This window comes from Convolutriloba macropyga, chromosome 4 (assembly GCF_964194025.1).
Source record: "Convolutriloba macropyga chromosome 4, txConMacr16.3, whole genome shotgun sequence".
NCBI classification, from domain to species: domain Eukaryota; kingdom Metazoa; phylum Xenacoelomorpha; order Acoela; family Convolutidae; genus Convolutriloba; species Convolutriloba macropyga.
In genome coordinates this window covers 78,293,744-78,320,525 of record NC_134471.1, presented here as the reverse complement: position 1 = coordinate 78,320,525, position 26,782 = coordinate 78,293,744, and positions in this window count along the sequence as shown.

Sequence of the window (26,782 nt, the reverse complement as noted above, 5' to 3'; positions counted from 1 at the left end):
TCAGCACTTACTCTTACATGAAACAATAAATTTCAATTTTTCTGTAAACAATTTTTGATCCTGTTAAAATTGGTAGTCTAACACAAGAAATAGAATTACGATGAAAACCAACCCCTGTCGAAAAAATTGGGTCCAAAAAAAGCCCAGAACAGCAATAAACTATTTTGGTTCTCTGTTGTTGCATTTTTCGTGCCTAAGTTTGAAGTTAATATGAACTAAATACTGAACTCCAACCAGTTGTCTCTGAGACTTGAAGTCAATGTATCGGGTAAAGACATAAGAAAAGTTTAGTTGAAGAAGTAAAATTTCTTCTTTGTCGTATTGTTTTCAATCTTAATACAAACATAAGTACATAAACAAACTTATAAACATTTTGTTTCAAATCACCAACACAAGTGTAGACATATATACAATAAACCAGAACAGCAAAAACACATACAAACAATTATATCTAAATGTCTACATTCATACAACAGTTAACAGTTTTTCCATAAAAAAGTTACATTAAAACATGGACACTTAAATGCAAGCAGACGAAAAAATTATCTACACACAAGAAAAAATGTAAGACATATATATATATATATATATATATATATATATATATATATATACATATACATATATATATATATATATATATATATATATATATTATATATATATATATACAAATTAATGCATTAACCCAATTATTAAAGCAAACAAACTCTCATAAAGATCTGCATACGTACATACAATGACAGTTTTTGCATAGAAACATACTTACAAGCTTCAAAACAAACAAACAAACACACAAACATACATAAGCATCAGCGCCAATATAAACATGTACATGCAAACATAAGTAAAAACATGTATAAATGCAAACATACAAACCTAAATAACTATTTACATGATCACATACAAAAAACGATATCTATATACAAGCGTTCGATCATTTTTCAATCACCCATTCCATCATATATATACATAACTACATTTCGAAGCAACTCTTAATGCTTAGCAGAAAAAGTAATGTCTGCAACAGCTCAATTTCGAATGTTTTTGTGTGATGAAATTTCAATTTGGACATTTTTAGAACAAGATCTTCACCTAAAAAATTTTTTGAAGCAAAGAAATATTTGAAACTTGAAAAACGGCTTCTGCTCTGATATTGCTTAGCTCAAAAACCGAAGTAAACAAAAAATTACATGTGAGTCTCTTTCATATACTATTATCAATTTTTTTTACCGGAAAAACTTTTGTTCTTCAGCCTCCCTGATGAGAAAAGAAACAAAGTAATGTATAGAAAAAAAATAATCTTTTATTGGTTGATGATAGTACAAAAACCAATTTTCAGACAATTATCGCGCTCCAAATACTTTTAAAAACCCTGCGCAAAAGTTTTTGAAAGCGTTAAATTTTTGAAGTTTTAGTTTTGAAATTTAGAAAGTTTTGAATTTTAGGGGCCTCTGTTATTTATGTTGCGAAGTTTTCAAGTTTTCTCCAAAAACCGCACTTAGAGACTAGAATTTAAGTAATATATTTTATTCCTTCAGCAGCAAAATATCTAACAGCTGGCAGCCGCCTTCTGACTGGTCTTCTGAAGATTTCGATAACGGCAAATCTGTGAAGATTCTATGAAGAAAAACCTACGAAGATTTCGTAACGGGAAATCTGATTTTTCTCTTTTTGAAATCAATTTCTTTGTCTAAACTTTGCCAGTCATTTTAACCGGAGAGATTCTCCTACACTGGTTAATCTTAACAAACAAATTTTTGCTCAGTTTTAGTATCTATGCAGTTGTCTTTTTCTACTTCACAATTGAGCTATTAATTTGCAATATCTATATGGAAGCTGGTTTTTTTTAAGTTTTCTATATTAAGAGCTGTATGACTTCTTTGGAAAATTTTACAGTCTCACTATCAACAGGAATAAAACACGCTTAATTTTCATTATCGTTAATCGAGCTGATTTTTCTACGTTTCAGATACTAATTGCATCGGACACTCAAAAAAGTAACCACAAAAAATTATGCTGCCTTTTCATCGCAGACTTCGACAATAAATTGTTGATAATTTAGAGCTCTTTCCAAATAGTTTCAAATATCATCTTTCAGAGAACTCAAAAAACTCATTTAAACAAAAATAAGGCAAGAGTCCACTAACATTGATTTTATTTCATCTGTTTTTTCTCCTTTTAGTGGTAGTTTTCAAAACATGCCAAAAAAAATCGAAAAATAAATCTGAAAATCTTAATTTTGATATTTAGTTTTTGCAAACGAAATGGAAGTCCTTCGCTTTGTGCAGCTTTCATATAATTCCTATAATGAGGTACTTGAAGACCAAAGATTGCAAGCGGCCTTTCAAACTATGATGAGAAAAACATCCTTTTCTTTTTGATCTAACACATTGGTTGAAGAAAAACAAACAATATTTATTCATAGGTCTGAAAAAACATTAAAAAATCGTTGTGCAAATCTATTCTGACATATTTTTCATCCAGGTAATGGGATGAAAAAATCGAACAACATTTAGCACTAGCTTGAGAAACAGTTCCGCTGAAAAAGGGAAACATAACATTTTTTTCAAAGTTTCCATAGTTTTGAAAACAAAAACGTAATAGCCCTCTTTGGTACCACAGACCACCTTAGAAAGTGTAGTTGTAAAAAAATGAAAATGATCAAAAAGTCTTTGTCAGAAATGAATACAGTATGGTGGCTATAAAAACCAATCAATCTCACAGCTACAGAACATGGAGACAAAGACAGTACACCACCAGGAAGACAAAATTACTCTCATTCGTTTTGACTGATGACTATCAGCAAAAATCTAAAAGTTTATAAGCTGGAAGTTTGACAAACAGACGGATGTCTCGCTGATAATTCGGCAAGTTTTTATTATGACATTATATAAATTTTTCACAAGGCTCCAAACTCCCATGTTTTCCGGAGAGTAGCTGTTCTATGAGAAAAAAACTGTTACTTTCTCTGACGAAAGTTTCAGATTGCTGTTTTCCTGAAAAAGACGATTTATAATGACTCGCAGATCAAAACTGTTCCCTTAAGCATCTCATTTTTGTTTCTTTTTGTTTTCATAGCCGATTCATTGTATTCGCTTTCTTTGAAGGACAAGCGTTAATTGCATTTCATAAATATAACCACTCTACGTCACGATCGCAAATGAGCTAAAGAAAAGTTTTCATATATTTTTTGAGGCTATAAAATTACTTTTCTTTTTATGGATTTACTGTGACTGAATTCCTATGGTTTGGTATCTGAAGACTAGAGAATGCAAGCAGACTCTTAAACTATGGTGAAAAAAATAGTTCTTTTGTTTTGTGAAATTACGCATTGGTTGAAGGAAAACAAATAATAATTATTCATACGTCTTAAAGAAAATTAAAAAACCGTAGTGTAAGTCCAACCCGCATATTTTGCCTCCAGAAAATGGAATACAAAATTGCACATCTTTTATGACTAGCTTGAGAAACAGTACCGATGATAAAAAGAAATATATTATTTTTCAATTTTTTTTGCAATCCATTTTATTGAAAAAAACTTACTTGATCTGCTTGGTACCACGGGTTGCTTTAGATGTTGCAGTTTAGGAAAATAAAATAAAGAAAAAAAATTGTCTGCAATGTACTTGATATCCAAGAAAACAAGACAGTCTAACAGCCAGAACACATGAAAACAGAGACAGCTCACCACTAGGAAGAAAAAAATAGACTCATCAGTTTTGATTGACAACTGTCAACCAATAAGAAAAAAAATGTCTGCACTGTACTGATGGTTATGAAAACCAGTCAGTCTCACAGCCAGAACACTTGGAAACAGAGACAGCTCACCAAAAGGCAGATAAAAATAGTATCACCAGTTTTGGCTGACATCTGTCAGCAAAGAAGAAAAAACAGTGTCTCCACTGTCCTTGATGGCCATGAATACCAGTCAGTCTCACAGCTAGAACACACAGAAACAGCACACCAGCACAGCAGGAAGATATAAACAGTCTCATTTGTTTTGACTGACAACTGTCGTTAAAAATTACTGGTTTCTAAGCTTGAATTTCGACAAACAAACGGACATCTCCCTCATAACTCGGCAAATTTTCATTATGACATTATATATAATTTTTCACAAGGCTCCAAAATCCCATTTTTTTCAGGGAATAGTTGTTCCTTGAGAAAAAAACACTGTTGCTTTCTCCGACGAAAATTTCTGAGTGCTGTTTTTCGGGAAAAGACAATCTACAATGACTCTCAGATCAAAACTCTTCCCTATATCATCTTACTTTTTTTTTGTTTTCACAGCCCGTTTATCGTTTTTGCTTTCTTTGAAAGACAAGCGTGAATTTCATTTCATAAATATAACCATTCCACTTCCCGATCGGAAATGAGTGAAAGAAAAATTTTCATATAATTTGTTAAGGCTAAAAAATAACTTTCCTTTTATGGATTTACTGTGACTGATTTCCTAAAGTGAGGTGTCTGAAGACCAAATAATGCAAGCAATCTCTTAAAGTATCATGAAAAAAATCTTCTTTTGCTTTCTGAGTTTACGCATTGGTTGAAGAAAAGCAAATAATTATTATTCATACGTCTTAAAAGCAAATTAAAAAAACCTTAGTTTAAATCCAACCCTCTTATTTCTCCTCCACGTAATGGGATACAAAAATTGCACATCTCTGATGACTTGCTTGAGAAACAGTACCGATGAAAAAAAAGAAATATATATAACTTTTCAAATTTTTTTGCAATCCATTATTTTGAAGAAAAACCTACTTGATCTGCTTGGTACCACGGTTCGCTTTAGATGTTGTAGTTTGGCAAATTAAAAATAAGAAAAAAACTGTCAGCATTGTAATTGATGGCCAGGAAAACCAGACAGTCTCACAGCAAGAGACAGCACAACACCAGGAAGATAAAAATAGTCTCATTTGTTTTGAAGAACAATTCTCGTTAAAAAAGCACTAGTTTTTCAGGTTGAATTTCGATAAAAAACGTTGATGGTCTTGCTGATAACTCGGCATGTTTTTCTTATGACGTTTATTGATTTTTCATAGGTCTCGGAAATGCCTACTTTTAAGAGTAAAACTGATCGATGAAAAAAAAATCTTGAGCCATCTCTGAAGAAATTTGAATATTGCCGTTTTTCGAAAAAAAGAAAAACAATTTCAACGTCTCACAAATCAAAACTGTTCCCTTAATCATTTAATTGTTTCTTGTTTTCATAGTGAATTCGGCGTTTTGGTTTTTTTAAGGGATAAGCGTGAATTTCGTTTCATAATTATAATCATTCTACTTCACGATGGAAATGAGAGAAACAAAAGTTTTCATATAATGTTTTAAGGGACAGAAAATAAATTTTAACTTTATTGCACTTATTGTTACTGAGTTTCTATATTGAGGCAAATGAAGACCATAAAATGCATGCAACTTTTTAATTTTCGATGAAACAAGCGTTCTTTTTGCTTTTTGATTATTTGCAATTGTTGAAGAAAAGCAAGCAGTAATTATTTAATGACTTCAAAAAACTGATTACAAAAACATAGTTAAACTCTACTCCTACATATTCCTCTTCAAGGAATGGGGACAAAAAAATTGCACAATTTTTAACATTGGCATGAGAAACAGTACCGACGAGGAGGGTAATTATATTTTTTTTTGATTTTTTTGGGAACCATCAGTTTGATTGTCAACCAAGAAGAAAAAAAATGTCTGCACTGTACTGATGGTTATGAAAACCAGTCAGTCTCACAGCCAGAACACATAAACCGAGACAGCACACCAGCAGGAAGATAAAAACAGTCTCATTTGTTTTGACTGACAACTGTCGTTAAAATTTACTGGTTTCTAAGTTTGAATTTCGACAAACAAACGGATATCTCCCTCATAACTCGGCAAATTTTCATTATGACATTATATATAATTTTTCACAATGCTCCAAAATCCCATTTTTTTCAGAGAATAGTTGTTCCTTGAGAAAAAAACACTGTTGCTTTCTCCGACGACAATTTCAGAGTGCTGTTTTTCGGGAAAAGACAATTTACAATGACTCTCAGATCAAAACTCTTCCCTATATCATCTTATTTTTTTGTATTCACAGCCCGTTTATCGTTTTTGCTTTCTTTGAAAGACAAGCGTGAATTTCACTTCATAATTATAACCATTCCATTCCCCGATCGGAAATGAGTGAAAGAAAAATTTTCATTTAATTTGTTAAGGCTAAAAAATAACTTTCCTTTTATGGATTTACTGTGACTGATTTCCTATAGTGAGGTGTCTGAAGACCAAAGAATGCAAGCAACCTCTTAATGTATCATGAAAAAAAATGTTCTTTTGCTTTCTGAGTTTACGCATTTGTTGAAGGAAAGCGAATAATTATTATTCATACGTCTTAAAAGCAAATTAAAAAAAATCTTATTTTAAATCCAACCCTCTTATTTCTCCTCCACGTAATGGGATACAAAATTGCTCATCTTTGATGACTTGCTTGAGAAACAGTACCGATGAAAAAAAGAAATATATATAATTTTTCAAATTTTTTTGCAATCCATTGTTTTGAAGAAAAACTTACTTGATCTGCTTGGTACCACGGTTCGCTTTAGATGTTGTAGTTTGGCAAATTAAAAATAGGAAAAAACTGTCAGCATTGTAATTGATGGCCAGGAAAACCAAACGGTCTCACAGCAAGAGACAGCACAACACCAGGAAGATATAAATAGTCTCATTTGTTTTGAAGAACAATTCTCGTTAAAAAAGCACTAGTTTTTCAGGTTGAATTTCGATAAAAAACAATGATGGTCTTGCTAATAACTCGGCATGTTTTTCTTATGACGTTTATTGATTTTTCACAGGTCTCGGAAATGCCTACTTTTAGGACTAAAACTGATCGATGAAAAAAAATAATCTTGAGCCATCTCTGAAGAAATTTGAATATTGCCGTTATTTGGAAGAAAATAAAAACAATTTCAATGTCTCACAAATCAAAACTGTTCCCTTAATCATTTAATTGTTTTTTGTTTTCATAGTGAATTCGGCGTTTTGGCTTTTTTGAGGGATAAGCGTGAATTTCGTTTCATAATTATAATCATTCTACTTCACGATGGAAATGAGAGAAACAAAAGTTTTCATATAATTTTTTAAGGGAGAGAAAAAAAATTTTACCTTTATTGCACTTATTGTTACTGAGTTTCTATATTGAGGCGAATGAAGACCATAAAATGCAAGCAACTTTTTAATTTTCGATGAAACAAGCGTTTTTTTTGCTTTTTGATTATTTGCAATTGTTGAAGAAAAGCAAGCAGTAATTATTTAATGACTTTAAAAAACTGATTAAAAAAACATAGTTAAATTCTCCTCCTACATATTCCTCTTCAAGGAATGGGGACAAAAAAATTGCACAATTTTTAGCATTGGCATGAGAAACAGTACCGACGAGGAGGGTAAATATATTTTTTTTGATTTTTTTTGGTAACCATCAGTTTGATTGTCAACCAAGAAGAAAAAAAATGTCTGCACCGTACTGATGGTTATGAAAACCAGTCAGTCTCACAGCCAGAACACTTGGAAACAGAGACAGCTCACCACCAGGCAGACAAAAATAGTATCATCTGTTTTGGCTGACATCTGTCAGCAAAGAAGAAAAAACAATGTCTCCACTGTACTTGATGGCCATAAAAACCAGTCAGTATTACAACCAGGAAATATGGAACCAGAGAAGGCTCACCACCAGGAAGACAAAAGCAGTCTTATCTGTTTTTACTCACAACTGTCTGCCAAGAAGAAAAAAAATGTCTGCACTGTACTGATGGCCATGAAAACCAGTCAGTCTCACAGCCAGAACACTTGGAAACAGAGACAGCTCACCACCAGGCAGACAAAAATAGTATCATCTGTTTTGGCTGACATCGGTCAGCAAAGAAGAAAAAACAATGTCTCCACTGTTTTTGATGGCCATGAAAACCAGTCAGTCTCACAGCCAGAACACACAGAAACAGCACACCAGCAGAGCAGGAAGATATAAACAGTCTTATTTGTTTTGACTGACAACTGTCGTTAAAAATTACTGGTTTCTAAGATTGAATTTCGACAAACAAACGGATTTCTCGCTGATCACTCGGCAAATTTTCATTATGACATTATATATAATTTATCACAAGGCTCCAAAATCCCATTTTTTGCAGAGAGTAAATGTTCCTTGAGAAAAAAACACTGTTGCTATCTCCGACGAAAATTTCAAACTGCTGTTTTTCGGGAAAAGACAGTTTACAATGACTCTCAGATCAAAACTCTTCCCTATATCGTCTTATTTTTTTGTTTTCATTGCCCGTTTATCCTCTCTTTGCTTTCTTAGAAAAACAAGCGTGAATTTAATTTCATAAATATAACTATTCCACTTCCCGATCGGAAATGAGTGAAAGAAAAATTTTCATATAGTTTGTTAAGGCTAAAGAATAACTTTTCCTTTTATGGATTTAGTGTGACTGATTTCCTATAGTGAGATGTCTGAAGACCCAATTATGCAAGCAACCTCTTAAACTATGATGAACAAAAATGTTCTTTTGCTTTCTGAGTTTGCGCATTGGTTGAAGAAAAGCAAATAATTAAAAATCATACGTCTTAAAAGCAAATTAGAGAAAACCGTAGTGTAAATCCAACCCTCATATTTCTCCTCCAAGTAATGGGATACAGAAATTGCACATCTTTTTTGACTAGCTTGAGAAACAGTACCGATGAAAAAAAGAAGTATATATATATATATATATATATATATATATATATATATATATTATATATATATATATATATATATATATATATAAAATTTTTCAAATTTTTTGCAATCTATTATTTTGAAAAAAAAACTTGCTTGATCTGCTTTGAAAAAAAATAATCTGTAATAAGTTCGACAAAAATGTTGATGGTCTTGCTGATAACTCGGCATGTTTTTATTATGACATTTGTTGATTTTCACAGGTCTCGGAAATGGCTACTTTTTAGAGTAAAACTGATCGATAAAAAAATAATCTGGAGCCGTCTCTGAAGAAACTTGCATATTGCTGTTTTTCGAACAAAAAACAATTTCAACATCTCACAAATCATAACTGTTCTCTTAATCGTTTAATTGTTTTTTGTTTTCATAGTGAATTCGGCGTTTTTGCTTTTTTGAAGGATAAGCGTGATTTTCGTTTCATAAATATAATCATTCTACTTCACGATGGAAATGAGTTAAACAAAAATTGTTATATAATTTTTTAAGGGAGAGAAAATAAATTTTCCAATTTTACTTATTGTTAATGAATTTCTATTTTGAGGCAAATGAAGACCATAAAATGCAATCAACTTTTTAATTTTGGATGAAAAAAGCGTTCTTTTTGTTTTTTTATTATTTGCAATTGTTGAGGAAAAACAAACAATAATTATTCATAGAATTCAAAGAACTGATTACAAAAACATAGTAAATTTCTACTCCTACATATTCTTCTTCAAGGAAAGGCGACAAAAAAATGCACAATTTTTAGCATTGGCATGAGAAGCAGTACCGACGAGGAGGGGAAATATATATTTTTTTAAATCTTTTTTGCGAACCATCAGTTTGAAAACCAAAAGACGTACTTGATCTGTTTAGTAAGACGAGTCACTTTAAATGATATAGCTGAGCAAAGTAAAAATGAAAAAAAAATTGTCTCAAAGATTTTCATTATGACGTTACATAAAATTTTTCACTATGCTCCAAAATCCCTTTTTTTTCAGAGAGTAGCTGTTCCTTGAGAAAAAAACACTGTTGCTTTATGAGACGAAAATTTCAGATTGATGTTTTTTGGGATCTCAGATCAAAAATCTTCCCTATATCATCTTTTTTTGCTTTCATAGCCTGTTTATCTATTTTGCTAAAATAGATAAATATAACCATTGCATAAATATAACCATTCCACTTCCCGATTGGAAATGAGTGAAAGAAAAGTTTTCATATAATTTGTTAAGGCTAAAATATAATTTTTCCTTATGGATTTACTGTGACTGATTTCCTATTGTGAGGTGTCTGAAGACCCAAGAATGCAAGCAACCTCTTAAACTATGATGAACAAAAATGTTCTTTTGCTTTCTGAATTTACGCATTGGTTGATGTAAAGCAAATAGTTATTATTCATAAGTCTTAAAAGCAAATTACGAAACCGTAGTGTAAATCCAACCCGCATATTTCTCCTCCACGTAATGGGATTCAAAAATTGCACATATTTTGTGACTAGCTTGAGAAATAATACCGACGAAAAAAAGAAATATATAAATGTTTCAAAGTTTGTTGCAGTCAATCATTTTGAAAAAAACTTATAAAAGAAATATATAGAATTTTTCAAATTTTTTTGCAATCCATTATTTTGAAGAAAAACTTACTTGATCTGCTTGGTAGCACGGTTTGCTTCAGATGTTGTAGTTGAGCAAAATAAAAATGAAGAGAAAATGTGTTTGCAATGTGCTTGATGGCCATAAAAACCAGTCAGTCTCACAACCGGGATACATGGAAACAGAGACAGCTCAACACCAGGAAGACAAAAGTAGTCTTATCTGTTTTTACTGACAACTGTCAGCCAAGAAGAAAAAACAATGTCTCCACTGTACTTGATGGCCATGAAAACCAGTCAGTCTCACAGCCAGAACACACAGAAACAGCACACCAGCACAGCAGGAAGATATAAACAGTCTCATTTGTTTTGACTGACAACTGTCGTTAAAAAAGTACTGGTTTCTCGGGTTGAAGTTCGACAAAAATATTGATGGTCTTGCTGATAACTCGGCATGTTTTTATTATGACATTTGTTGATTTTCACAGGTCTCGGAAATGGCTACTTTTTAGAGTAAAACTGATCGATAAAAAAATAATCTGGGGCCGTCTCTGAAGAAATTTGCATATTGCTGTTTTTCGGGAAAAAAACAATTTCAACGCCTCACAAATAGAAACTGTTCCATTAATCGTTTAATTTTTTGTTTTCAGAGTGAATTCAGCGTTTTTGCTTTTTTGAAGGATAAGCGTGAATTTTTTTTATAATTATAATCATTCTACTTCACGATGGAAATGAGTGAAACAAAAGTTGTCATATAATTTTTTAGGGGTTAGAATTTATATTTTCCCGTTTTCGCACTTATTGTTACTGAGTTTGTATATTGAGGCAGATAAAGACCATAAAAGGCGATCAAATTTTTGTTTTTCGATGAAAAAAGTGTTCGTTCTGCTTTTTGATTATTTGCAATTGTTGAGGAAAAACAAACAATAATTATTTATTGACTTCAAAGAATTGATCACAAAAACATAGTAAAATTCTACTCCTACATATTCCTCTTCAAGGAAATGGGACGAACAAAAATGCAAAATTTTTAGCATTGGCATGAGAAAGTACCGATGAGGAGGGGAAATATATTATTTTTTGATTTTTTTTAGGAATCATCAGTTTGAAATCCAAAAGACTTACTTAATCTATTTACTAAGACGGGTCACTTTGAATGATATAGCTGAGCAAAGTAAAAGTGAAGAGAAAAAAAAATTTTGTCTCGGCAAATTTTCTTGATGACATTATATATATTTTTTCACAAGGCTCCAAAATTCCATTTTTTTCAGAGAGTAGCTGTTCCATGAGAAAAAAACACTGTTGCTTTCTCTGACGAAAATTTCAGATTGCTTTTTTTTGGGAAAACACAATTTACAATGACTCTCAGATCAAAACTCTTCCCTATATCATCTTAGTTTTTTTGTTTTATAGCCCGTTTATCGACTTTTCTTTCTTTGAAAGACAAGCGTGAATTTCATTTCATAAATGTAACCATTCCAATTCCCGATCGGAAATGAGTGAAAGAAAAGTTTTCATATAATTTGTTTAGGCTAAAAAATAAGATTTCCTTTTATGGATTTACTGTGACTGATTTCCTATAGTGAGGTGTCTGGAGACCAAAGAATGCAAGCAAACTCTTAAAGTATCATGAAAAAAATGTTCTTTTGCTTTCTTTCGCATTGGTTGAAGAAAAGCAAATAATTATTATTCATACGTTTTTAAAGCAAATTAAAAAATAACTTAGTTTAAATCCAACCCCTTTTTTTCTCCTCCACGTAATGGGATACAAAAATTGCACATCTTTTTGACTAGCTTGAGAAATAATACCGATGAAAAAAAGAAATATATTTAATTTTTCAAATTTTTTTTGCAATCCATTATTTTGAAGAAAAACTTACTTGATCTGCTTGGTACCACGGTTCGCTTTAGATGTTGTAGTTGAGCAAAATGAAAATGAAGAAAAAAATTTGTCTGCAATGTGCTTGATGGCCATAAAAACCAGTCAGTCTCACAACCAGGATATATGGAAACAGAGGCAGCTCACCACCAGGAAGACAAAAGTAGTCTTATCTGTTTTTACTGACAACTGTCATTCAAGAAGAAAAAAATGTCTGCACTGTACTGATGGCCATGAAAACCAGTCAGTCTCACAGCCAGAACACTTAGAAACAGAGACAGCACACCACTGGGAAGACAAAAGTAGTCTCATTTGCTATGACTGACAACTATCATTAAAAAAGTACTGGTTTCTCGGGTTGAAGTTCGACAAAAATGTTGATGGTCTTGCTGATAACTCGGCATGTTTTTATTATGACATTTGTTGATTTTCACAGGTCTCGGAAATGCCTACTTTTTAGAGTAAAACTGATCGATAAAAAAATAATCTGGAGCCGTCTCTGAAGAAATTTGCATATTGCTGTTTTTCGGAAAAAAACAATTTCAACGTCTCACAAATCAAAACTGTTTCATTAATCATTTATTTTTTTTTGTTTTCATTGTGAATTCAGCGTTTTTGCTTTTTTGAAGGATAAGCGTGAATTTCGTTTTATAATTATAATCATTCTACTTCACGATGGAAATGAGTGAAACAAAAGTTTTCATTTAATTTTTTAAGGGATAGAAATCAAATTTTCCCGTTTTCGCACTTATTGTTACTGAGTTTCTATATTGAGGCAGATGAAGACCATAAAAGGCAATCAACTTTTTTTTCGATGAAAAAAGCGTTCTTTCTGCTTTTTGATTATTTGCAATTGTTGAGGAAAAACAAACAATAATTTTTCATAGACTTCAAAGAACTGATTACAAAAACATAGTAAAATTCTACTCCTACATATTCCTCTTCAAGGAAAGGGGACAAACAAAAATGCACAAATCTTAGCATTGGCATGAGAAAGTGCCGATGAGGAGGGGAACTATATATTTTTTTTTGATTTTTTTCAGGAATCATCAGTTTGAAATCCAAAAGACTTACTTGATCTATTTAGTAAGACGGGTCACTTTGAATGATATAGCTGAGCAAAGTAAAAATGTAGAAAAAAAATTTTGTCTCGGCAAATTTTCATTATGACATTATATATAATTTTTCACAAGGCTCCAAAATACCATTTTTTCAGAGAGTAGCTGTTCCTCGAGGAAAAAACACTGTTGCTTTCTCTGACGAAAATTTCAATTTGCTGTTTTTCGGGAAAACACAATTTACAATGACTCTCAGATCAAAACTCTTTCCTCTATCATCTTATTTTTTTTGTTTTCATAGCCCGTTTATCGATTTTGCTTTCTTTGAAAGACAAGCGTGAATTTCATTTCATAGATATAACCATTCCACTTCCCGATCGGAAATGAGTGTAAGAAAAGTTTTCAAATAATTTCTTAAGGCTAAAAAATAACACTTCCTTTTATGGATTTACTGTGACTGATTTCCTATAGTGAGGTGTTTGAAGACCCAAGAATGCAAGCGACCTCTTAAACTATGATGAACAAAAATGTTATTTTGCTTTCTGAATTTACGCATTGGTTGATGTAAAGCAAATAATTATTATTCATACTTTGACCAATTCCTAACTTCAATGATTCAGACAGAAAACAGTTTTTTTGTAATATTCTCGCTGAATGTACGATCATTTTACAATAATCTGGCCAAAAAAGATTATCTTGCAAGATTCTGGCAGAAAAATAGTTTTCGTTCAAGATTCTGGAAGAGTGTATGGTTATCTCGCAAGAATGCGGCAGAAAATGGTAATCTTGCATGATTTTGGCAGAAATATTGCAAACTTATGCATAATTTTGCCAGATACTGCCACAACCTTGCAAGATAACTATTCAAAAAATCCAGTGAGGCTATTTGTTTAGAGAAAACTTCAAACGGTTGTCATCAGAAAACAGGTTGTTACGAAATAAAATGGTAACATCACTTAAGAAAATGTTTCAACATGTATGCTGGGTTCTAACTGGACTGGTTCATCCTCTTTTTCATTTTTCCCGGTTTTTGAAACATGTTTCTTTGAATGACAGACAATTGCGTGGCTTTAAGTTTGTGAACAGGATTAACAAAAATTTCACTTTTTGCCGACATAAACATTCTTTTTGGGAATTGAAATAAACTCTTCAGTATAAATTATCACTTCCTTAGATGAAGGTAACACGAATGAGCAATACTTTTCAAAAAAGCCGCGTTTTTAGCAAAAATCTGCCTTTTTTTTCTAAACTTGTTTGTTTAGATAAAATTTTTTTAAATGAATTTTCATAGCCTTGTATCATAGTTTTCTTGACGGGAACGCTACCGTTGACAACTTTAAGCAAACACTCGCAAAAAAAATTAATAAAACTTTTTGGTACCGACTTGGTTTGTTCTTTTGATTTCATGTCCGATGTCTCTAACATTCCCCGCAGCATACACAGCTCTTTCTCTCTCATTACTTAAATTGGTTATAACAGCTTTAGCTGGGGGAAGAAAAAAAACGGATGGTCCTGGTGGAACAATATTGGAGCAGTTACGTAAAACGTCCGATGTTTTTGGATCCAGATCGATCAGTAAATGACCAAAGGGTTGTTTTGTTGCCAGCTTGTAGCTATCTTTCAAAAATTGCGTGTTATTAGGCTGTCGACCAATTAAACAAATCTGTTGAATGTCACGGGGAGATTTAAATAAAATGATGTGTGTTGTATTAAGATCAAAAGTTCGTGACCATTTACTTTGTTGAAACAAATTGTGTTTTACGTAAATTACACTAATGTTTTTGTGACGTCCTGCTGTAGCCAATTTTGAAAACTCTTCGTCATTGAAAATTTCTTTGCATGAATCGTCAAACACCAACAGACAGTTTTGGAGCTCCGATATCAAATCGAAGCTTGAAAATTTGGTAAACTGTATGTTTAATTTTGCCTCTAGTAACCTTAATTTGGGTTGTTCATGTTAGTAGAAATAAAAAAATGAGAAAAACTTTGGAGAAAAAGTGTTTTCGAGTAACATTCTGAAAATAAGCTTTGTTTCTCCACAACATGACGGACCGCAAACGGCCATAAACAACCGGTCAGTTGTTGAAATGATTTTATTCATAAATTTGGGTTGGGAAAAGAGCGTATCCAACTGTACAGGAAGAAAAGAGAAGAAAAATGTAGACTCTTCACATTCCAACTGGAAAAACACAAGTTTTACCAGAGAAACTATTATGAAAAAAATATAATAAAAACTTGTGTAAAATAAACAACTTCTGATCGTGGTATCCTTCAATTACAAACGCTCCATGATCGTGTTTCATGGTGATTATCATCAAACAATAAGTCAGTTATTGCCCCGCCTGTATCTAACTGATCCTCTGTTTTACTCATTTCAAAATAAGTTTTTTAAAAAAGAGGGAAATTCGGTTATTTCATTATATAAAATTCATAAGTTACAAATTGTGAGTTTTGATTATCATTAATAAAAGAAATGGTGTAGTTCGCATTTACTCTGTCAGTTTTGTCTCTGAAAACAATTAACTGTACGCTGTTCTTTTCAATTCTCTTTCTTATTTCAGCTGGAAGGCTCTTATCGTTCAGTGATATCAGAATTGGTACTGCACTCTTGGGCATAGGTAAAGGGGTTAGTTTCAGCTTTCGCGTTTTCTTTTCCAAAGACATGGTACAATTGAAAGTACTCCAAAAGCGAAAGGTATTTCTTTAAGGCTTCAATTTCAGCTCCAGTACAGACATTTTGCTGTTTCCTCAGTACAATTTGACCACGATTTTCAACTTCTTCCTTTTTGACAACTGTAACTGTTAATTGATTTTCATCTGCTATACAACTCTAAACCACTAAATTTTTGGACAAGTTCACTTGAAGTAGAGACGGTGCTGCTTTTTCGGACCGTCAATTCATTCGTTAGCCACAGGTAAAAAAGAGTAGCTTTTTCTCTTGCACAGTGTTTATTTCTTTGTCGCTTAGGACAGCTTAAAACATGTAAAGTACAAATTGGTGTCTCTTGAAAAATTTCAAATGTTCAATTTTTGGACATTGAAAAAATCTCTAACTTGATAAAGTCCTTCCTGAGAAAATTCTGAAGACTTTATGCTATCAGAAATTTGTTGCAAATAACAATATGGATAATCTGCACTCCCCAATTCAAACCATGGAGTTATTTTGACACCCAACTGTATGATCGTCTCTCACTCGAAGACAGATTGTTGAATGAAGTTGGGGGTAAAAATGACACAGTATCGCAATAATTTTTTGTCGAAACAGCTAGTTCTTTGATAATAAAACCAGACTTTTTATGTTGGAAGCCTTCAAAATCAAGACCAACTGGTCGTGACTTCAACATTTCAACAAACTGAATAAATTGCTTTTAAAAGTTTTTACATATAGACAGAAGGCAAGTCCTGTCACGTGACAAAAGTTTTAGTTTGTCACTGGACAGGGTAGGTCATACGAACAGCCCGGCCTTTTTTCACTATATTCAAAAACAAAACATTAAGCATCGTGAAAAATAGCATGTAATCTCAATATTTTGTAAGACTTGAAATACTTGTCCAGAGAAGAATTATCAATACCAATAAGTCCACCATAGAGGTCTCATTTTCATCGCAATATCCCAATCATGGTCAGGAACCAAGTTTTGAGATGTTGCCAAGAAACAAACAAACCTTTAACCGTATTGAGAATAATCCATTTTCAATTCCTTGTAAATTTCGTGAATACCTATCAAGTCAACCGTCGCTAGGGTTGTCATGACGGAAAATGAGTTCAAGGCGGCCTAATCACCTTAATCCCTTTCCGTCTAGGATAACCCTCTGTTATCCCATGTTTAAGTATCGTAGGATAACACCCCCTATCTTGAGACAGTATTTACTTACAACTAACACGCCAATAGAAAATATGTGTTTCATCTGCAATTCTCCCCATACTTAACCTTATGGGAGTCAAGTCACAATTCCGTAGTTAATTTGAGAAAGAAATTGTTAGCTGTTTTTCTCAATAAAGAAACATCACGATAAATTTCCGATAAAACTTAGCGCTTATATAACAGTTTCCTAACAAAATCTATAAGCAAAAACTCTTTTTGAGGAAATACTCATTTTAACACAAAAATAAATGCTAAAAATTGGCACAAATTGAATAAAATTTTTTTGATGTACTTTAACACAACAGTTTGTTGACGAGACAAATTTAATATACTTGAAAAACAAACTTTTGTTTTTAAGTTTCCGGAAAAAGAAAAAAACGTGTATATAATCGCTAATCAAGCCAACAAAAGACGCAAAATAAAGCCATGATGTTTGTTTTTAAAGATTTTGGAATTCTTGAAGCCATTTAAAAAAGCAATATACAGTTGGAAGCTGCTTTTGATCGATAAGTCTTTCTATTTTGATATTTTTTTCAAGGATGTGCAACGCGGATACTAAAATATGTATTTTGCTGACTTTGTGACTAATAATTTCTACGTCTACAGGCAAAGATTACGTTATGTTACTTTGATTATACTTTAGCCTTTTTTAGTCGATTAGGAAATGGAAACGAAGGCATTGTACAGGTTTTTCTAAGTATCTCAAAAACAGCCTACTACAAACTTAGCGATGGTTCTTTATGTCAGTAAGTTTTTCGCAAATAATTGTTAGAGCTACCCCGGTCGAGGTGTCAACACTGAAAAACGCAAGGTTTTGTAAGCTTGGATTTGATTGTGCTGAATTTATGTAAAAACTTTGCTTGATCGTAGATCTTACATTTATTCATCGCTTTCACCGCCAATCTTACATATTTTTGCATTGAATTTAGCGTAGATCTTACGAAGATTTGAGTTGAATTGAGTGTAGATATTTCAAAATTTTGCGTTGAGTTTAGCGTAGATAGTACATAAATTCAACGAAATCACCGCAAATCTTATATAATTTTGCAATTTTAAGCGCATACCTAATTTTGTGTTGAATTGAGCCTAGATCTGACCTAACCTCAACGCGTTCGACCCCCATCTGCCATAATGTTGCGTTGAATTTAGCGATAGATGTTACATAATTTTGCCTCGAATATAGAGTAGATTTGACTTAAATTCATTGCATTCACCGTAAATCTTACATAAATTTGCGTTGTTAAACGCAGATCGTACATTATTTTGCGTTGAAATTAGCGTAGATTTTACATAAATTCAACGCACTCACAGATAAACATAGATCTTATAGGGTTTTTTTTGTTGAATTCATCGTAAATATTACATAGTTTTGCGATGACTTCATCGTAGATAATACATAAATTCAACGCATTCACCACCAATCTTACATAGTTTTGGGTTTTAAGCGTTAATCTTATAGAAATTGGCATTGCATTTAGCGTTGTTAGGTTATTGATTTAGAGCCCCCAAAACTGACCCCAAAAACTTGTCCTAAACTCAGGTATCAAAAGAAAGAAACTGAAAATTTGTCTATAGAATCACAAAACAATGCTAAATGCAGTTAATGAGTAATAAAAAATTGTAAGAACTACGCTTAGAAACACCAAAAAAGTGCAACGTGAAAAGGTGACAATTATGCACGATATCAGTTGTTTGAGTCACATACGGAGAGGTCTACGCGTTAATTTTGTGACAAGTCAACGCTAAATTCAATGCAAAATTATTTATGATCTACGCTTAATTCAACTAAAATTATGTAACATCTACTCTGAATTCAACGCTAAGTTATGTAAAATGAGCATTGACATGTCAGAAAATTCGCCGCTTGTTACTTACATCGTTTTGCGTTGAATGCAATGAAATTATGTCCACAATTCAGCGAAAAAACATGTAAGAAAATTGCGGTGCATTTTCCGACCTGTCGACGCTAGTTGTCGGTTACCTTACGTAATTTGGACCAATTTACCCGGCCTGGGTAACAGAACTAGTTTAACTTGAGTTGAAATGTATACAATTTGTTAGTACATGTACAATACACATTAAATGACATCTACACGAAATTGACATATATACAATATACCTCAATTGACATCAAAGTTCAAAGTTTTCTTACGGATAACTAAATTTGCGCTCAGTATTAATCACTACTCTCCCCCTGCGAGATTGGTTGGTGATATTGCAACATTCGGGCAGATTATTCAAGAAATTGTAATAACGCAATTTCAGTCAGAAAAATTGTTATCTTGCAATATCTGCCAGTAAAATGATTATTTTGCAAGATACTTCTTTTGACCTTTTTTAATCAAATTAATTGAAACTCTGTAGTCAGCTTTCATTTTTTTTCTTATTTTTAAAAAAATTTTCTGCTTCCTTAAAAATGAAAAAAAAACTTACTGCCACTTAAAAAGCAGTACTTTCTTCCACTTTTCTCCACTCAATGCACCTCTCACTTTAAAACCGGTTATCAGAGTGAAACTGCTACTAAATATTTTATCTTCGGATCTTCAGTTGGTACTTGACTATTTTTTATGACTTTGACAGATCCAACCCGCATATTTCTCATCCACGTAACGGGATACAAAAATTGCACCTCTTTTGTGACTATCTTGAGAAACAATACCGATGAAAAAAAGAAATATATAAATTTTTTCAAGATAATTTGCAATCAATTATTTTGAAAAAAACTTACTTGATCTGCTTTGTACCACTGTTCGCTTTAGATGTTGTAGTTGAGCAAAATAAAAATGAAAAGAAAAAATTGTCTGCAATGTGCTTGATGGCCATAAAAACCAGTCAGTCTCAAAACCAGGAGACATGGAAACAGAGACCACCACCAGGAAGTTAAAAGTAGTCTTATCCGTTTTCACTGACAACTGTCAGCCAAGAAGAAAAAAATGTCTGCACTGTACTGATGGCCATGAAAACCAGTCAGTCTCACAGCCAGAACACTTGCAAACAGAGACAGCACACCACCAGGAAGACAAAAACAGTCTCATTTGTTATGACTGACAACTATCATTAAAAAAGTACTGGCTTCTCGGGTTGAAATTCGACAAAAATGTTGATGGTCTTGCTGATAACTCGGCATGTTTTTATTTCAACATTTGTTGATTTTTCACAGGTATCAGAAATGTCTACTTTTAAGAGTAAAACTGATCGATAAAAAAATAATCTAGAGCCGTCTATAAAGAAATTTGCGTTTTGCTGTTTTTCGGAAAAAAAACAATTTCAACGTCTCACAAATCGAAACTGTTCACTTAATCATTTAATTTTTTTTGTTCTCATAGTGAATTCGGCGTTTTTGTTTTTTTGAAGGATAAGCGTGAATTTCGTTTCATAAATATAATCAATCTACTTCACGATGGAAATGAGTGAAACAAAAGTTTTCATATAATTTATAAGGGATAGAAAATATATTTTCCCGTTTTTGCACTTATTGTTACTGAGTTTCTATATTGAGGCAAATGAAGACCATAAAATGGAATCAACTTTTTAATTTTCGATGAAAAAAGCGTTCTTTTTGCTTTTTGAATATTTGCAATTGTTGAGGAAAAACAAACAATAATTATTCATAGGCTTCAAAGAACTGATTACAAAAACATAGTAAAATTCTGCTCTTACATCTTCCTCTTCAAGGAAAGGGGACAAAAAATTGCACATTTTTTAGCATTGGCAAGAGAAAGTACCGATGAGGATGGGAAGTATTTAATTTTTTGGTTTTTTTAGGAATCATCAGTTTGAAATCCAAAAGACTTACTTGGTCTGTTTAGTAAGACGGGTCACTTTAGATGATATGGCTGAGCAAATTAAAAATGAAGAAAAAAACTTTGCCTGCTTTGTACTTGATGGCCATGAAAACCAGTCTCATAACTAGAACACATGGACACAGAGACAACATACCACAAGAAACCCAAAAATAGTCTCATTTGTTTTGACTGACAACTCAGCAGCAAGAAAATACTAGTTTCTCAGCTCAAAATTCGAAAAACAAATGAATGGTCTTGCTGATAACTCGTCAAGATCTTAATAGAGATTATATCTAAAATTTCACAGGGCTCAACAATTCCAAATTTTTAGAGAGAGTAGCTGATTGATGAGAAAATTAATTTGGAGGATTCTCTTGCAAAACTTTCTTACTGCTGTTTTTCGAAAAAAAATCGATATAAAATGTCTCACAAGTCAAAATTGTTCTCTTGGCCATTTTATATATTTTTTTCATAGCCAGTTCATCTTTCTGCTTTTTTGAAGAACAAATGTGTTTTTCTTTTCTTAATTTTAACCTTTCTACTTCTCTATTGAAATGAGTGAATGAAAAGTTTTCTTATAAATTTTTAAGGCTAAAAGAAAAAATTTCCCTCTTTTGTATTTACTGTGACTGAGTCACTGTAATAAGGCATCTGACGACCAGTGAATGCAAATAGCCGATTAAACTATGATGAAAAAGTATTCTTTCTTTCTTCGATTTAACGCATCGGTTAAAGAAAAATAATTAATAATTATTCATAGGTCTTAACAAACATATTAAAAATTGTAGTGTAAATCAACTCCCATATATTTTACCTCCAGGTAATGAGATGAAACAATCGTACAACTTTTAGCACTAGCTTGAGAAACAGCACCCATGAAATAAAGAAATGTAACAATTTTCAATGTTTTTCGCAATTCATCATTTTGAAAATAAAAACATAGTTGGTCGTTTTGGTACCACGGGTCACCTGAGAAGTTGTAGTTGAGCAAAATAAAAAGGAAAAAAATGGCAGCACTGCAATTGATGGCTATTAGAATTAATTAATCTCAGAGTTAGAGTACATGTATATAACGACATCACACCACCACGAAGACAAAAATAGTCTCATTTGTTTTGACTGCGAACTTTCAGAAAAAAAGTACTGGTGTCTCAGCTTGAAGTTTGACAAACAATTGGATGAACTTGCAGATAACTCGCAATATTTTATTGTGACATTTTATCTAATTTTTCACAGGGCTCAGAAATCCCAGCTTTTAAGAAAGTACGTGATCAATTAGAAAAATCTCTGAAGGCTTCTCTAAAAAAATTAGTGTTTTGTTGTGTTTAGAAAAAAAAACGATTTACAACGACTCACAAATAAAAAGTGTTCTCTTAATCATTTAGTTTTTGTTTTTTGTTTGGTAGCAATCCATCAGTTTGAAAACAAAAACTTACTTGATCTATTTGTTACCACGGATCGCTTTAGATGTTGTAGTTGAGCAAAAAAAATGAAGAGAAAAATTTGTATGCAATATGCTTGATGGCCATAAAAACCAGTCAGTCTCACAACCAGGATACATGGAAACAGAGACAGCTCACCACCAGGAGGACAAAAATAGTCTTATCTGTTTTTACTGACAACTGTCAGCCAAGAAAAAAATTTTCTGCACTGTACTGATGGCCATGAAAACCAGCCAGTCTCACAGCCAGAACACTTGGATACAGAGACAGCACACCACCAGGAAGACAAAAATAGTCTCATATTTTATGACTGACAACTATCAATAAAAAAGTACTGGTTTCTCGGGTTGAAGTTCGACAAAAATGTTGATGGTCTTGCTGATAACTCGGCAAGTTTTTATTATGACATTGAATTTTATTTTTCACAGGTCTCGTAATTCCCTACTTTTATTAATGTAACTGATCGATGAAAAGAAATAATCTGGAGCCGTCTCTGAAGAAATTTGTATTTTGCTGTTTTTCGAAAAAAAAATACAATTTTCAACGTCTCACAAATCAAAACTGTTCCCTTAATCATTTAATTTTTGTTTTTTTTTGTTTTCATAGCGAATTTAGCGTATTTGCTTTGTTGAAGGATAAGCGTGAATTTCGTTTTATAAATATAATCATTCTACTTCACGATGGAAATGAGTGAAACAAAAGTTTTCATATAATTTTTTAAGGCTAGAAAATAATTTTCCCTTTTTCGCATTTACTGTGACTGAGTTCCTATAGTGATGTGTAAGAAGAACAGATAATGCAAGCGGCCTTTTAAACTATGTTGAAAAAACGTTCTTGTTTTCTTTTCTTATTTTTAATCATTCTACTTCACAATGGAATTGAAGGAAAGAAAAGTTCTTTATCTTTAACGATCATTTTTTAATTTAAACATTTTTCTATGTGCAGAAAGAGGCATTGCAAACGCAGGCAGGCATTGACAGTTTTAAAAACAAATTGAAGTTACAAAAAATCCTTTTTACCAGAACTACTTTGCGTTCCTCAATGTAGTCGGTTTTTTTTGGCCATTGAGGTGAAGGTTTTCTGATGAATGAGTATCGAAATAACGTCTTGAGCTACATAAAAAATTTGAGAAAATAAAACCATTAGATGTAATCAAATGAAAAAAAAATAAATAATGGTAACACTGAATTTTGAGTTTTTGTAAGAAAAATTCTTGACGTAAAATGCACATCAGTTTTGGACATTGCAATTGGAAGCCTAAACTCTGAAGTAGAATAAATTGATAGTAAAAAAAATATAAGTAGAGTTGATACTGACAGCAAATAACTAACTATAATTACCGGGATTTGTCTTTTCCTTACTACAGAAAAAATTGAAATTTGAGTGGTCAGAGTAAAAGATTTACAATTATTTTTCCCAGAAGAAAAACCATTGTCCATAAACTTTGATGAAATTTTGATCGGATAATTTTGTTTGATAGAACAAAAATTTAAGAAGTTCATACATCACTAGAACTACTTTGCTCTCCTCAATAATGAAAAACACATTAAAATTTTTTTCCAGCAGTCGAAAGTTAAATTTTTGCTCTTAAGATGAGACTCTTCTGATGAATGCGTATCAAAATAACGTCATGAGCTTGTGTTATCGGGTTTATATATAGATATAGATGCTATAGCTTAAATATAGATGCTATCGGGTTAGCACTAACAATAACGTCTAGTGCAATTTGATGAACAATTGGGACCAGAAAAAAGACATTCTGTCTTTTCATTGCAACTGGCGGTCAAAAGTTTGCTGAAAAAATTGGGGTTCTTCTGGCCGTTGAGGCGAAAACTTTTCTTATGAATGCGAATCGAGAAAACGTCAGGAGGTTAATAAAAAATGGAAAAACAACAACAATAGATAAAATCTAATTACAACTATTTTTCGTTAACAATGCGTACTGTGAAATTTTTAAAAGAGGTCAGAGAATTATAATGAAAAGTTTGAGTTCGAAAAACTTACTTCGATGTTTCTTTGATATTAGCTTCGTAATTTTTCCTCAAAGAAAATTTCCACGAACGTTATTTGGAAATTCTATGTAAATTCTCCAGTTTCTGCTTATTCGTTCAGCCATTTTCTCCGGCCGTTTTCAATTCTCTTGGTTTTTCTGAAGTTCATTTTTTCAGAAATACTTTGGTTCACAAGGTAAGCAATGAAAGCTAAATATTCTCTTTCACTCTGAAGTTACAATTGGGTTTTTGAGGTCAAATATTTTGTCGCATGCGGTTAAAAAACGTAGGAATATGCAAACAGCTCAATCATATATACATGCATAAATAAGCAAGCAATTAACTTAACAATCAAATTTACGTACATATGCGACCAAATTTAACCACAAACACAAAAAATAAGCACACAAGCAAAAACCATGAATGTTCGTATGCAAACATATATAAATAATCTCTACACATAAACATATAGTCAAGCAAAAACAAAACAATTATATACATAAATAAGAGTAAGCTTAGGTATAAAAACAAACATACATAAATACATGATTATATACGTGAAAACACACAAAAAAAACCTTCTTTTCTTCCTTTTCATTCAATCGCTGATTCACACAAAATCAACAACCAACTTACAAACGTGCACGCAAAAATACGTACCTGTAAAGATAGAAAAATACGTAATTACAACTGCATACAGAAAAAAAACATGTTTTTTTTCTGAATTATGTCGAAAACAAAAATGTTTTCGACATCATGCTGCTTAGCTGAAAAATTTATGTCGAGAAAAATTTCTTCTGACTGTTCTTTCGCGCAAACTATATTTCAGACAAATTTATAATCCTTATTATTTTGCCCTCCTTTTGATCAGTTGAACAACATAGACTTAACCAGAACCACTTTTTGAGTGATCTTTCTTAGCTCATATTCTATTAGACACAGTTTTAGATCCTAATTTTTTCCAAAATTTTTTTAAAATTTGAATTTCTTAACTAATTTAAAACCTATAATTTACAAGTGAAAAAAAAAGAAGCCAACAATAAATTCTATTTGAACGTTTTTTCATAGTCCAAAATCCACTTCAGGTAATTTTATGACGTGACTTTCAACTTCTAGATATATTTTATTGATTCAACCCAAATGCTGCGCATGTGAAAAAGTGAATTCGACAAGACAATCAATTTCGAGTGCTCTTTTAACCAGAAAATCCATTTCAAAAAATTTTAGAACTTCAAAAGATTTTGAACGTTTGAGGCCTTTGATCTATATGATGAGAAATATTCATTATTTCTACTTAAAAGCTATAGTTAGATTCTAAGAGCTCATGAGTGTAATTTCTTGCTCTGCAGTATGTAGTAATCATTCCAACAAATGGAAGCTGCCAATTAACTGTAGGGCGGAGGTTAGGAATCCACAAACCTACAATGACTTCAACCCCTTAAAAACCAATTTTTCTCTAAGTGAAACGAAGATTTTTATTTGAGTTTCACATGTCAACTTAAATGTCAGAGTTTTTCCTGGAATCGTGCAGCTTAACCAAAAAACTTGGTTTCAATTAGAAAACAATCAGTTTTTCGGTGTCAAAAGTTTTTGTAAGGGGAGTCCCAACACCCCTTCTCCCTGTAGTCATTTGGCAGATTATCTTACTACTGTGGTTCATATTTCCTTTTTTGTTCTCGTAGCAGCTTTACATTGGCGGTAAAATTTTGTCTACAAAAATTAACATTGTTTTGAGATAGAAGAAGAAGTAAAAGCTGCAATATTTCTAATAAAAATCATTTTAAATTAGTTATATGTTTACAACTGTGCTTAGATGCGAAGAAAACAAACCATTATCTAATTTCCGCAAATATAGAAGTAAAAAAACCTACCCACATTTTATTTAAAAAAATGGGCATTCGGGTTAACTTGAATTTGTTAAGACCTGTTGTTGAGCAAAAAAATAAAAGAAGAGAATAATTAAATTGTATCAAAAATTACACAAAGTATATGTGCGAATATTTGCAGTGTCCGAGTTAGAATTACATATGGAATGTAAATTTTTTAAAAAGGCTTTAATCTTATCAAAAAAGCTGTTAAACGTATTTTTTCGTGCGGCAGCTTCAAAAGCAAATAAGAAGTCTACTGGAAAATATAATTGCGATTTGCGACTCTGATTGCTGCGAACAAAATTATTGAGCAGAATGAGTTATTCAGGACTTCACCTGATAGCCATGCAAATTAATTATAGAAGATTACAAGCATCTTTTTAAACCGTGACTCAAAGTTCTTTCCTTTACAGATTGATTTTACTCATTCGTTGAAGTAAAACAAATAATAGCTATTCGTAGATCTGAAAAAATACAAACCACTACTGTACGTTGATACCAACAAATTTGTCCTCCTTTTGATGGGATAAAATTTCGCACATTAATTAGGACTAACTCTTAAAAA